The sequence below is a fragment of the Podarcis liolepis genome (genome assembly GCF_965112155.1).
Source record: "Podarcis liolepis genome assembly, chromosome: Z".
NCBI classification, from domain to species: domain Eukaryota; kingdom Metazoa; phylum Chordata; class Lepidosauria; order Squamata; family Lacertidae; genus Podarcis; species Podarcis liolepis.
In genome coordinates, this window is record NC_139570.1 from 25804155 (window position 1) to 25816804 (window position 12650).

The 12650-nt window shown below is 42.5% G+C and overlaps 1 protein-coding gene and 1 long non-coding RNA gene across 2 annotated transcripts in view; one reads left to right on the top strand and one right to left on the bottom strand.

Moving 5' to 3' along the window:
- Positions 1-12650, top strand: part of LOC310698359 — a 525075-nt gene that overhangs the window by 130910 nt on the left and 381515 nt on the right. The gene's annotated exons all lie outside the window — the stretch shown is intronic.
- The window catches only part of AMMECR1 (AMMECR nuclear protein 1), a 129527-nt gene that overhangs the window by 9509 nt on the left and 107368 nt on the right, over positions 1-12650 (bottom strand). The window lies entirely within an intron of this gene.

A 12650-nucleotide genomic window follows, 5' to 3' on the forward strand; every position in this document is an offset into this window, starting at 1 on the left:
TAAGCTGGGACAGCCAAAGTTAGCGAAACAACAATTTGCAATGGAGATTTGCACTTGGCTCTGAAGTTAACTACAGCATCTCTGGGAAACGTGCCACGGAGAGGCAAAAGACAGGCAGGCTAACCAACCAGTTTTAAAAGGAGAGTCAGGTGTGACTATGCAAACTAACTAATTCCAAGACTGATGAAGGATTCAATTTAAAACTGATCTATGATCCAGTTTATTAGATACCTAATCAGAACTGCACAAGGAGGAGCTAATCACCAATGGGACCTCCACTGTTTCCCCATTATATATTCACAGCCCCTAGGAAAAAATAATCATACCAACCCATCCAAGGATACAATTGTGCTAAAGACATGCCACTGTGCTTGGATACCTTAGCTTGCCTGGAAAGGTAGAAGAGTCCAAGAGCTGACATTTGGATGGTTGAAGAGGAGTAGAAGAAACCACTTGGGATGCAGATGGATGTTGCAGATCTTCACATACACTCCCTGCCTGACAAACCTACATCCATTTCCTCCCAGGAGGTTACAAATACCATACTTGTTGAAGCTGATGGGAGCTTGAGTCGAGCAACACCTGGAGGGTCGTAGGTTCCCATTCCCTGACCAAGAACTAAAGTTATGGTTTAGCATTATGTCAAAACATGACCTGTGAGTCCTTTCATCTTTCTAAGTCTTGTGGGACCAAGACTACTTATTCCTTCCTGTTTACTAAAATAACCATGAAAGCCTGGGTTCTGGGTGCCTTCTGAGATGGGGCAGAATTTGTTGGTTGTGGCATCTTAGCTATGGAATCCTCCCTTCCACCTAGTGCCAAATTTGGCATATTTTAGATGCCAGGTTAAATTGTTTGCACTCCCAGAGTTTTTAATGGTTTTTAGATTAGCACCTAGCATTTCCTGAAGGGATCACTACTGTGCTGTTTAATTGCAGTTGTTAGCAATCCTGAGAATTGTTTTAGTGAAAGGATAAGCATGTTTCAAAAGCAACCACCTGATCAGATCAAGGTTACTGTGGATTGGCTTTATTATATGCCCCAATTATTTGTAATCAGGGTTGGATAACAGTGCTATATCAATGCACAAGATGGAAGGCTGACACAATACAGTGGGGGTGTAATAGAGGATTCTTCTGGAAATCAGTATATAAACACTAATGCCATGTGAAAAATCAAGATTGAAGGCATAGCTAAAGTTGAGCATGGAAGAAATAAACAGCTCCTGCTCACAAATATGGATTATTATTATGAACCCTTTCTGAAGTAATATTGGTGGCTTCCATGGAAAGATTTTTGAATGATTTATGCAGTGGTAGCATATGCACTGGAGACAGTAGGCTAGAACTTTTTAAAGCATTTTTAAAGGGAATGACATGTGGACTGGTAGCCGGAAAAGAGCTTATCTCTTACTTATGGACCCTTTCTAAACAGAAGGGCAAACTGTATGTCTGCAGGACAATTAGCAAACACTACGTACAACAGAAATGGCCCCATGTGAAATGGGAAGATCAGAAGTATCCAGAATCGCAGAATGTTTGTGACTTAGAAACATGAGGCATTTTTTATTAGGGGGGGGGGCTTTCTGTAGCACCGAGGTGCAATGGCTTGGGCTCTATGTGTGAAACCACCAGATGTTTATACATTTTCCTGTGAAGCTTTCACCACCACTTTCTATCAGACACACATGGAAAATATAGAAATATTTTATCAAACATTGATTGGAACACACACCTGTTGCTCTGGATTCTGTGGAGAACGACCGGGAGAAACCGCTACATTTCAATCACAATTTTCGCATATCATATTCTCGGAGAATGCAGAAGAATTCACCCCCTCTGCTCACCCCATAGGACAAGAAACAATGGATTTAAGCCACAAAACGCGAGAATAACCGTTTTGAAATATAATAGCATTTCAACTTTGGAATTAGGTGCCTTGGGACACAGTGGAATCTTTTGTCTTGAAGGCTTTCAAAACAAGACAAAAGATAGGAATTGCATAGGACTGGGAACTGATCGACTAAGTTGAGAACTGGGTCCAGAGATGATAACCACCACTTTATTGGTAGCCTAACTAAGAATGGGTTCCAGGTGTCTAGGCAGACCATCTCATGGAAACTGGCAACGGTATAGGAAAGGACAAAATCCCCTCTGATACTGTCAAGATATTGAGATGTTGTACCAGTTCTGTGCCCAAACTTTGGCTCAGTTCTTAAAACTTTAGTTGAGCAAGAAGCTTAGACTTTTGAAGTAAGATCTGGAATTATGAGAAAGCAGTTTTCTCTCTTTTAGCAAACTGTTAGCAGTTGCAAAATTATTGCACCTGTGTTATCTGGTACCAGCGTCTCAAGGCCGAAAGTGACCAGTCCGTTAATGGGGCAAACATTCTTCAACTGTGCTGTCATGAGTTCATCAAAGAGTTTTGGAAAGTTCCAGCTGAGAAGCAGGTTACTATGCTAGAGGGCATGAGACATTTCCTTAACATTACTCCTTTGTCCCCTATCTTGGTTCTGAACTTTCTGACTAAAACCTTAAGCCACACCTCTTTGAGGGGACAAAGAGTGTTTGTCATGTATCCAGTTTAGGCAAGGTTTTGTTATTTGTGTGCGTGTTTCCTAAACCCCTCCGTAACAAGGTTCATTAGGCATGGTTATTTAGGTAAGGCTTTGGTTCGAAAACCAGTGTCTTGGATCACTTTGGTCACATTCTGCTACTATGCATTTGGCTGACTTTGCCTGTGGCTTCAGGAAGCAGAGAGTGGTACTTTTCACTCTTGCTCCTTGGGGACATCTGGTATGCAACTTGAGAATCTCCTGACTCAAACTGGGTGAATCAAAAAAGTGGGGGCAGTTTACTTCCTTTGAGGGTTTACCCTGGGGCTGAGAGTAACTTCTGCCTTCAACAGCCACAGACCTGGATTCTGGATCAGGCTTGGACTATGACCTGGGGGCAGGCAGCATATTGAAATCGAGAGGCCAAATTCCCTTGATCCTCAAACCCTTGACGGCTACCTTTCTATACTGGAATTTAAAAAATGCAAAAGCCAATAAAAACAACATAACAAATAATGCAAATAGAATAAAACAACTGAGTACAATAAAGATTTGAAAGCAGTGGTAGGCTAAAAGAAGTCTAAATGAAGTCTTGTTCTGAAAATGTCCCAGACTGTTTCCAAAGCCTGCCAAATGGTGTGCAGTCAAAGGACTTGTTATAACTCTCTTGGGAGACTACTTCACATCCTGGGTGCCAAAAACAGGAAAAAACCCCTCTCTTTTGTACCCACATCTGATAGCTGAAGTAGAATGCCATTCTAATTTCTAAGATGCCATGGTCCCAGATCATTTTCTGAGTCTGGAAATAAATTAGCAAACATTCAGGCTGGTAAAGGACCTGGCCCTAGACAGTAACCTGGTGACCATATTTTACACCAATTGAAGTTTCTGGGCTATCTTCAAGGACAATCCCATGTATAATGAATTACAGTAACCCAACCTAAAAACATGATTTGAGTATCAATGACTGAGCCTAGGTCTAACATTTCCAGGAAAGGCACTGCTGGCCTACAAGATGGTATTGGTAAAAGGCACATCTACAGACTGTGATCCAAGACAAGGCAATAGTTGTTCAAATTGGATGATTTGAGCTATGGCTTTTGTAGAAAGGAATTAACTTCAACCATCTTAATGGTTGTTTGGAACTTTGCTCTCCCTTAATGAGGCATTTATCATCTCAGTGACCTACACTCCAAACCTTGTCCTGGCAGATTTAAAAAGACAAGATGGGGACAAGTCAAAAGTAAACAGAATCTTGTCCATGTATTAGATTTTACCAACTGAAAAGTATCCATAGGAAACAGAGTAGGCAGCGTCCTAGAGTCATAGAAACTATTCTGCTATAACTATGGCATCTACATAAGGAGTGGATATTGTTAAGATTTGTTTTTTGCCACCAACACAGTCACAGAATAGGCTCTTACCTGTGTATGGTCGGATTTGGCCCAAGTCTTTCGTCACTTATGCTCTAGTCATCATCCTTCTCATTTCACTGAACCCACTCCTCAGAAAACCAAGGAGATGGTCCAACTCTACAAGACAGGAGAGGACGTATGGTTGCAATTATGTTGACAGCCTATGTTACTTCCAAATTCTAGAGATCAACCAGGGCATTGATTGGGCAGTTAATCATATTAGTCAGAAAAATCTCCAGGAGACACCAGGGGAGCATTGAGATCCATAATTCTCAGGGAGTGGATCATCCTAAAAGGTTCCCCCACCCCTCTAGAAGTTAGAGGCTGCTTCAAATCTAAACCTCATCAGATAATGAGACATCCAGCACAAATGCAGCTGTAACAATGACATCTATTACCTCCCATTGGATCTGATAAATAATTTTGTTAAGCTGAGTCTAGTAAAGGTGGGAATCAAAGACTCAAATGGACCAACCACCACTACAGCAGTAAGAAGAGATCATTGATCTCTTATCCACAAGGATTTCAAACACACGACAAATGGATGCAGAAAATGTAACTAGATTAAAAAAAAAACCTAATTACTTCCAGCATCTACCATCAATGAGCTACATCAAAAGGAAATTTGACAGGCCCAGATAATGAAACTTCATACGAGAAATTAATTCTCAGAAGTCACTCAACGGGGCAAGCCAGTTCTGATACTGTTTTTCTTTCTGATGACAGCTTTGGAAGAGTTCTACAGGTACACACAGCTCTTGAGCTTGCTGCAACAGGAATCCAGTTCATAGCAAATACACTGAAAGAAATACGGTAATCACATCTACTCTTATGAGTTTCACTATACGCACATCCATCTATCTATCTATCCCTTCCTAAAGCCGTATCAGGGATGGAAAAATATTTTGAACCATACCCTGCCTGAAAATGGCAGCTTTAAAGTATGAGTATTGCAGTGGAGATTCATAACACAACTGAGAACCTTAAATCTGGTGCTCTCCAGGTGTTTTTGTATTACAACTCCAATAAGCCCCAGCCAACACAATTGTAGTGTAAAACTCCTGGAGGGCTTCAACAGAGGAACAACTAAACCTAAAGATTTTGTTATTCCCTTCAATTTGCCTATTCTGCAATTTTGACTTTCTGGGTGGGGCTTGGGAATGACACTGTAATCATCAGCATGACTGCAAGAGGACTAAAAAAATCTGAAGAATAACAAGATGAACAAAAGTTACAATATGAAGAAGTTTCTTTATTGTTTAGGACTGGAACAAGCCTAATACCAGACACTGATCACCCAGTTCCTGTCTACTATAATCCCTCCATCATCATTGGCATGAAATTGGTAACTGCCATATGCCTGCATTCTCTATGTATGTGGTGTTTCAGGTTCAGTAAGACCACTGGTTTACTAACCAGGCCATTATTTTGTAGTCTCCTTCCATAACTTCTCTAGCATATGCAGAGAACTTGGGGGAAGAGAGAGCTGTATGCCCTTGTGTTGGGCTTTTGAAGGAGATATAACCTGCACTTCGCTGTGGCTTCTGCAAAAAAACTCCTCCCCTTACCTCCCCACAATTGTCCATGGTGGAAAGGGAAGGTGGGTATCCGCCCATAATCTGGGCTTTTGCAGAGAATTTTAACAAAACCGCCATTGGAAAGTAGTCCTGCACCCTTTTCTCCTTCCTTAAGTTTTCCATGGAAAAAAGGAGGGTAGTTTCACTCAAACAAGCAATGTGGACAGAGCAAAATTTGCCCTCTGTCTTTGGTGAGAATTCTGCCTAGCTCCATCTTGGCCTCTGGCTCTTGTGGCAGAATGTTCTGGCTTTTATGGAGAAAGAGAGACAATTTATCCAGTCTTCCTGCATGCATGTTTGGCATTCTTCTTGGGCACAGCTGTGCTACCCTGATCTCAAAAGCTCTCTCATTGCCACACTTGCACAAACTGCAATTTGCATCCTGCAGTCTCTCTTCACCAAGAGAATGTTGACATGATCTGGGAGTCATCAACCCTACAACATGCTTTCTTTCTTCCCTCCCTCCCTCTTCTATTTCTCCTTCCCTCCTACACCTCCACTTTGAAATATGTTAAATCCTCCTGCATTTTTTAATAAAAGAAAATAATCTCTCTTCTCGTTTCTTCTTCCTCCAACTACAGTTCTCTGCTCCTAGCTCTAAATTCTGTGTTCTTGGGAGCACATGTGCATTGGTGCTTCACAAAGAATGAGAGAACAAGTACCTGTTGCAAAGGTCGTATAATCTAGAAATCAATCATGAGAGAGACAACAGAACAAGGCTATGTGATTAGTACAATTGCATAAGCCTAGGCTTAGTTTACAGGGAATTGTGTCAATTACTTCATGGAAGAGGCTGATTTTGAAGAGGGATTTTAAAGTGAAAAAAGAGAAAGGGAGAGAGAGGGACATTTTGGAGTTAGTTCCAGACAATAGAAGGGAGGTAGGACTCTTTTGTGGGAGCCAGAAGCCTTCAAGCAGTCAAGGTGGTAGAACTGAATGAACAAAGGCAGGAATATGTTGGCATATTAAGAGCAGGTTTGGGGCGGCAGTGCCAGAGAGAGCTTTAAAGGCCACATCAAGAAATGTGTGCAGGATCCAAGAGAAGACAAGAATCCAGTAAAGGTATTTAAAGAGAGACAAAATCAAACCTTGATTTGAATCCAATGAATGTCAGTGCACTGATCCTGATTGGATCACTAGATTAACAAATTTAAGTTGCTTTAAGTGATCTGAAGGAAAGGCTGAATGAAAATGTAAGCTATCATTCCTTCTCTCTCCTGTTTCTTGTCTCCTTTGCTCCTCTCATGTCCCCCCTTAAGGCAGATGCTCCTAGCTCTCATCTATGACTCCTAAAGCTGTCAGCATATGACAGCTGCCACACCCTGAAAACAGCTTCGACTGGCTGGCTAAATGAGGTGAGGGGAGCCAATGATTCTCAAACCCTTGATATGTTAGGGACTTCCCATGCACATGAATAAAGGCTCCTGCGGATTGAGCAGCTGAGACCAATAGTGGGACCAATGGTCAAGAAGGCAGTTCCTGCACATGCTGTGGAGGAAAGTGAGGGGCAGATGGGGCTCATCCACCTAGAAAGCTAGCCCTTCTGAGAGAAGAAAAACTCTGGTCCTAAACTTCTGCTGCCCTGTGGGATATCTCTAGGAGAAGAAAAAGCTATACAACTCTGGAGTAGAATCCCAGAGACAGTTGGATGGTGGCTTGTATGCCACCTTCCAGCAACACCTTCAGCCAAGCTGGTGCCAAATGTACTGTTTTCCTTTCCTTTGGACCACATCAGTGAGGCTGAGAGCGGGGTCTTGTCATCTAGGCAGCCCAAATACTCTTTATTCTGGGAAGGGACTAGCTGTGGTCGAGGAAAGAAGGTACTAGGAATGTCACTAGAGGAAAGGAAATTTCAAGAACTAGGGTAAGGAGATGAGAACAGTTGTCCTATATGTCTATTGCTGTGATAAAAGTAGGGTCAGACCCATTATTGGCATACAGTTCAGATGTTAGGAAACTGCTTTGCATCGAGTAGCCCGAATGTTTCCAGGACCAAGATGTGAGGAAGAAGCAGTGTTTGGCCCTGCACATCCAAAGATTTAGCACATGTAAAAGGGAGCCATAGGAAGCAATCTAATAACAAGCAGGAGCATTGGTCCATCTAGTTCAGTCCTGTCTATAGAGTAGGATCGCATCTTGCATGGAGGTTATGTTCTTTGGGGTAGCACGTTAAGCCAAAATTGCAAATAGTCTAAACAACTCCTTGGAACCACCCCTGTATGAACAATCTTATCTTCCAGAGCTGGCATGAGATGTTGAGGGCCATCAGAGATCTTGCGAGATCTTGAGAAGGCCTCCAGAGCCCATGAGAGAGTTTTCTGGAGCACAGTAAGCATGACAGATAGTGCAGAAAGAGCTTTTAAGCTCTCTGCCTTCTGTGTGTTTGTGTGATTTCAGTTGGCTGGCTGCCAAGCGCATAAAGTTGAAATTGTGCAAGTTAAATCCACCTAAGTTGAGAGTTGATTATACTGACTGGCAATAGCTCTCCAAAGTTTTAGGCAGGAAATCTTTACCAGATCTACCTCAAGATGCCGGGGATCAATTTTTTGGACTGTCTGCATGCAAAACATGTATTCTGCCAGTGAGCTGTGGTCCAGTGGCCAGCTGATCTCTTTACTTCTTCTTCCATGTGTCTGTGTCCCTGGGGCCAGTCAAACTGCTTTGATGAATAGTATGTTTGCATTTGAACCAACCCTTAGCTACTGGCATTTCTTTTACCCTATGTAATGCATTGACTTTTTGTGTGTGAAGACACTGGCAAAATTTGTGGGGTAGGAAGCCCTTGCTCTGAGAGGCATGTAACAACATGCCCAGTTTCCTGATAGCAGGAGCTGATGAGCAGGGTGAGTCCCACAAAGCCATGCCAGGGAAGAATGAATGGGGCAAATGAAAATGCCTGTATTTGTACACTGTGGTCCCAAGTGACTCTTCTGGCAAATAGCTGGAAAAACATGCAAATTATACTTGAACAACAGGTAGAACGGCAGCAATTTGGTGGGGGGGGGGATACAACATATGGGAGATAATGACAGCCAATTCACTCATTACCCACTGAAGAAGTATGTATTTCTCAAGGGAAAATATTAAACTATCCAGTGGGGGGGATCCTTTGTCTGCCTGCACCCAAGTGCAGATGCCTCCCTGAGTCACATCCTTAGCTTCACTTGCCACAAAAAGCACCACATTCAATCATCTAAGCACCTGAAATTTAGAAGTAGCTTCGCACCTGTCAGCTATTTGTTGTATTAGCTCCCACAATATCATTAACAGCATACCTACAGAAGAAAGGTCTCCTTTCAGTTATGCCAGATGGAAGACCTGCATTCTCTCTTAAGGTCATATTCTAGCCATCTTGAAATGACCTTTGGCCATTCACATTGCATAACTGCATCTTCCTTAAAAGAAACACGGGTGATCTACGCTCTCTCACTGTCAGAGGAGAATAATTCTTTTAAGGTCCCATATTTCAATAAAATTAATTCTCTCTCAAAGGATGCTACCATCTTGCTTAAAATGGGGTGGGGGGAGGGAGAGAGACACACACCTCAGGTCTGAGAACCAAATGCTGCCCTCCACACTTCCTTGTCCAGCCATTAGGCTACTCCTAAGGTCATGCCCCCTTTCTCTGGCCACTTTCTCACTTCCTCCTCACCCTCCTTGAGAGCCTTGCCTGGCTTAAATGTTTCTTGTTTGCCTGCACGGAAAAGTGTGCAAGTGGGTCCTCTCCTTCCCTTATCAAACATTTGTATGACTGGAATGTAGCCCACTGCACAAAGATAGATGTCACAAACATTGCCCTACCTACTTTGTCTGTGCTGCTGTCCACCACTAGCATGCTGTTTCCAGAAAGTTGCCCATGAGACAATACAACCCTCAGACTGAAATGGTTTTTCACCATTGCCTACAATGATACAGGAGACCACAGCCTAAAGGATACTAGGAAATAAAGGGGGGAAGGCACCCCAAGTCCCACTGAACAATTAGTTTCCATTGTGAAGACCCTTCAAATAAATGCCAAGATTTTGAAAACACATTAAAAAACCAGCCAGCCACTTCTGATGTCCCTACTCTCTGACATTTAAGTACTGATTGCCAATCTTCCTGGAAATCCGTTCCTTCTTTCTCCCAACTGTTGCAATTTAGAATGAGTACCTAACCAAGCAAAGGTTAAGTACATTATGTGGCACCTCTAAGTGGTAATGAATGAGTGGTTACTTTTGTTGATGCTGAATGGTATCTATAAGAATATAAGAAAAGCCCTGCTGTATTAGACCAAAGGCCCATCTGGTCCAGCATTCTGTTCTCAAAGTGCCCAATCAAATGCCTATTGAAAGCCTGCAAGCAGGGCAAGAGTGCAACAGCAGTGCCCCCAACAACTGGCACTTGGAGGCATAATGCCTCAGGTGCTGGAGGATGAACATAGCCATATTCCTTTATGATTTCTTTCAAATGGTGGAATGATGCAGCGTAAGGAAATCCAAATGCTCTTAACCTCGTGTTTTTCTTTGTGAGGAAAGTATTGTAGTGGGGAAACACATGCAGAGAATAATCACCTGGTGGAAGAGGGTGGTTAAAACTTTCCCACAGCTGTTGGTTGCCTCCTGAAAAGGTTCTTCAGTGCCATTTTTATCCCACTGGCCTATCCTCCCCATCAGCTAAGCTCAGAGAATGGGAGCAAGTTGGGTGGGTGAAAATGGGGGTTTCAGAGAGAGCACTTCTAAGGGAGAAGGAATAATTTTCTGAGTACAGATTTGCCAAGGTAATGTGCAGTTCAGCCCTAAGTTCCCTGACTACCTGCCCCTTCCCCAACAAAACAGTAAGAATTTAGACAGTTTTCTGCACTTAAGAATGTAAAAAGAGCCCTGTTGGAGAAGGACAGTGGCCCATCTAGTCCAGCACCCTGTTCTCACAGTGGCCAACCAGATGCCCCCGTGGGAAGCCCACAAGTAGGACTTGAGCAGAACAGCACTCTCTCCTTCTGCAGTTTCCAGCCACTGGTTTTCTGAAGCATTACTACCTCTGACTGTGGAGGCAAAGTATAGCCATCATGGCTAGCAACCTAATAACCTCTCTCTTGTAGGAACCTCTCTAATTCTCTTTTAAAGCCATCCAAGTTGGTGGCCATCGCTGCCTCTTGTGGACTGCAGATCAAACTGGTCCAGTTCACACTTAACACTAAGCCAAACTATGGCTTAGCATGAATAAGCAAATGTGTGGGTCCAAGAGAGAAGAGGCCACTTTGCTCCTCCTCCAGCCCTGCTGTGAGCTAAGCCGCAGGTTTGCACATGGTTTACCTCCCCAAACACATGAGTGGCAAGCTACAGAACAAACCTTTGACTACTGTTTGTGGTGTGTCGGCAGCCTAGGTTCAGACATAACACTAAGCGAAACAGCAGGACCCCAACATGTTTGCTTGTTCCATTAAGCCATATTTTGGCTTAGAGCTACATATGAACGAGGTCACCTGAAGATTGTTGGGGGGTTTTTGTGTGTGTGTGCTACACAGTAATCCGTGAAACCCTATGGGACTTTGCTCTGCGGCCCATTGAAACCAGAAGACATTCCGCTACTTGATTATATTAATGGATAGACATTTGGCAATGTACTAGAATGAACTAGAGAGTCCAAACTTGACACTAAGAACTGGTCTTAATTGTGTATCCTTTTGCTTATTTAAATGCTAGCTTCAGAATGCAATAGCTGCTTTGAAGAGACCTAAAACCATATTGTGACTATTAGGAAACCTCAAGTGCATCTTTAGAGAACTTAATGCTCTTCACAGAGTACTTTACTGTACTTTACTACATCGTTCACAGCTCAATTGCTCTAAAATGTTAGCTATCTGAACGTCACAACGGTAGTTTCTAAGCATACCCATACCCAGTTTTCTGCTACTAATTACTGTCGTTGAAATTTTGTACATTTTTATCTGAGTGCAAAAATTAAATGAACTGCAGTTAATAGCAACAAGTTATTCACACGAAGCAGCCAACTGGCAGTCTGCGAAGTTGCATGCAAAGGATCATTATAGTTATTAATATCTGAAACCATGATACAACCAAGAACTCCATTTCTATTTTTGCAGCTTATAAAACAGCCAGTAGAATTTCTAGAGGGGAGAGGAACCTTTTCTCATTGTAGATACATCCACAAAGATCAGGCTGTGCCTGAATATTGACATTCAAGGGTGGTTTTGTTTTTTTGGTTTTGTTTTTTAAAAAAACAAGAACAAAAAGGGGTATAAAGGCCCAGGCAATCAGAAGCCCTTTCCATCTGTGAAGTGCATTCTCCTCCTCTTCCGCGTTGTATAAGTGACTCTGTCTCAGGCTAACCCTAAAGGTAATTTACAGCCTTATCAGTGAAAGCAACCATGGCAGATATTACACATTTTAAACCTGCATGACAGAGGGGAAAAAGAAACATTAATGGTCACTTAATCAGGAACACTCAAAACCCTACATTAGAACTCATCTGAGGCATATTAAAGCAAAATGCTGTAATTTTATGTAGCACTCTGCAATTACCACGAGGAGCCCATTATTGTTGCAAGTGACATGATTTTCAGAAACCTATCTAGGCACCCTATATAAATTGGCTGTTGCAATGAGGAGATGTAAAAAATGCTGAAAATGCTCTTGTCCTGCAAGCTTTCATGTTCTGCAAAGAACCACATGCAGTTTTTAAATGGCAAATGCTCACTTAGGTGCTGCCACGTCCATAACATTTATGGAATAAAAGAGATAAAAGCACATTTATGTAGTTCTTCCTGTGTGGCCTGCACCGTGTTTGTCCAAGGATGCTCATTTCAGTTACTCAGAACTTCTTCCTTAGGCCTAGTTCTCACTGTGACTGGGCTGGAGTACTTCACATGGCAGGAATGATTCCTACTCACACAAAACAATCATGTTGGGAACGATACTTTAAAACCCTCTGTCCTGATAACTATTTATATTAAGTGTGAGTTATTTTCTTGTAAGGAGAAGCATCCCATCAAATGGGCCTCACCTGCAATCTACAGTCCAGACAAATATATACTGTCTCAGTGAGAAATGGGCCTCTGAGATAGTACTGTGACTAGGTATGATCTGGGTGAAGGTTGGTCAA